The following is a 2921-nucleotide window of genomic DNA, read 5'->3' on the forward strand; positions in this document are numbered from 1 at the left end:
GTTGCTAACTCTTCACTACGTGTTTTTGAAATTGCACACTCTTGTATGTGAAATACGCACCTGTGTTCTATGACTAGCATTACCTTTTGTTGAGCATTCGAATGTAATAGAGATTGTTGAAAATTATTGTGTACTCTACATTCAGTCTGTTTATCTGTGTAGATAAAACTGAACGTGTGTAGCTGTCATTAACTCTTTTCTTAACTATTTTACACCTACACTGAAATAATTAAGATAAACGACAATTGAACCCAGACAGAATTATTGTCACACCAAAAACCACAGAGCAGTCCCAACTACTGGTATAGCATACAGGTTCGTACATACAATACTTTTTACAAAACCAACGCTATCCGCGTTTTTGTAGTGTCAACAAAATTCAATGCAAACGAAAATAGACCTAACTAGATTTGTTTAAAGTATAGATTTGATTATACAGTGATCGTGTTAAACTTTGCTTGAGTATATGTAACAGTTTTAAAATAAACTCTAACATCATCAAAATAGAGTACAAATTCTGTTAAATCTGAACAGTGTTAGTACGTTTTGGTTTTGAAGAAATGACGCGCGCACGCGCATCATAACGGTGCGCGTTGGGCGGACGCTTGCGCGAAGTGTGCGCATGTTACTAGGCGCGCATAACGCTAATGGAGGTCGAAAGGCGCTGGCACGGAATGTATGGCATCAAACGTGTTCTGGTTTGTGTGTGCTTTCTCTATGTTACCGAACTTCAATGCAAATCTAACTGAGATTCTTAAGGATTTTTGATATTATTTTTGTAATTTTCTTAATTATAAACAATATTTTAACGAGCACTATACGTATTTTTGGTTAATTTTTAATCTCTATTTTTAATTTATTTTAATTTATTTCGATCATTGTAAACAAATGAGAAGAAAGGATCCACACAGAGTTGGAATCACAACAGAAACGTTACGTTACGTCATTATTTCCACGATATACCAGGGCACTATGAGTTGTTAGGAGGTAACTTCAATTACTTTGTATGAAGTATTTTTACTGATAAGACACAATACGGCAACAGATGGCGTTCTACTGTATTGGTAAATGGTTCAATAAAAATAAAGATTTAGTACAATTTATTTTTTTATTTATTGGGTTACTAGATTATGTTCTAATTACAGACTACATTTTTTGTATTTAGTTTCTAGTATTATTATATACTCATAAATCTTCCAATAGTCTTACGTAGTTTTACGCACTTTGGAATTAAAACACTCGTTTCTCGATCAACCATTGTCGGAGTAACAATTTCTTACGTACCAGGATGACAGCAATGCAACAAAAATATGTAACATTTGATTTTCTAGTTACCAGAGTTGCAGAAGTCAATAGATAAACAGGAGCATATCCATTGCATAAGGATGTGAAATTTCTAACAATTTTACGAAACTATAAACAAAATGTTTATGAAATACGAATTTGAAACCTTTTGTCTGCTAACCGTGTAATAATGTTGCAACAACAGCTGTTTTTTGACTTTTTAATTAATTAGAACGCGTAAATTAAGATTGATAGTGTAAGAACGATTGGAAATTTCTAGAAGCGGAATTCTCTATAGCGGCATCTAGCGGCTCACATCTGTCGGGTGATCGATTATTTCAATTATATTTTATGCGTACCATCTGCAGTGGTCAGCCATTTAATGAACTCTACTGAGATTTTTCTTTGCCAGCTGTTTTTTTAAACAAGGCACGAAACTTGTCTATCTTCGAATATTACACACGGATTTCAATAAACTTGTATGAATGCTATTGTGTCAAAATGGTATAGGCTGTACACAACAAAATGTAGAATTTGCCTGACGTATCGTACTTAGTGTTTCTACGTAATACTATTTAGTTTATGGTTAAATTTATAACACAAATCGTTAACGCAGTTATTTAAAACCGGTTTCAGTGAAGTGTTAATGGCCATCACTATGTGGGTCATATTTACGTCCGCCCGATGACAGCGCCCCCCTTCCAGTCCGCAATGTGAGATCACCGAAGGAAGATACTCGGCAATGTGTACAGTCAGCAATAAATTCATTATGTGACAAAAGATTTTTCATAAAAAAAATATTCAATATAATACTAAAGAACGAATACCAAAATAGTAGCTATTTAAGTTTATTTAGTTATCTAAGAATGGCACTTATTTCGAAGGCCACAAAGTCGCTATTCCAATGTACATATTTGTTAACTGCCGCTAATCGACAAAAAAATCTGAGACGTCTTGTGACGCTGAGCGTACATTGTCTTATCAGTTGAGGCGTCGCGGTAAGCTGTTACACACCTACTCCACTACACCGCTGCTCCCCTGGTACGTGCTTACATTTATGTAAGTGTCAAAGTCAAGGAACATTTTTTTTATCTGTTTCAAATTTTTGGCAGACTTTCGTTTATTGACGAAAAAAAAGTTGGTTTGTAATTAGTAAAGCGTTATTGGACCTTAATATATGAAAATCGGTTAGAAATATGCAAGTTTTATGGCTGTAAACTAAAGAAACAGCCCAGTTTTATTTAAAAATAATTTAATTGTTGCGTTTTAGTCATTTTAACATATACAAGTATGTACTAAAATTAACCAAAACGATATTCCCGGTCAAGAAATTTTAAAACTTTCAAATATTACGCGATGTGTCAGCAATATCTTTAGTACCAGAGTTTCAAATGTGGAAAATCTTAAATTGGATGCAAGATGCAGGAAATCTGCTGACTTGTAAGACGAACCAAATGAAGACATCTTAGACGATTTTTTTTACTTTTTAACTATTAAAGCTTTCATAGGTTGATGAATGCTTTATTTTTACCTTAATTTTGTGTGAAAATCGAGCTTTCTTAAAGGGGTTACTACTTCAGACATTTTTCTGTGTTTGTGTGTGTTTTTGCTCTAAGATTTTCGCACGAATACCGCTT

Source organism: Papilio polytes, unplaced genomic scaffold (genome assembly GCF_000836215.1).
Source record: "Papilio polytes unplaced genomic scaffold, Ppol_1.0 DF821733.1, whole genome shotgun sequence".
Classification (NCBI taxonomy): domain Eukaryota; kingdom Metazoa; phylum Arthropoda; class Insecta; order Lepidoptera; family Papilionidae; genus Papilio; species Papilio polytes.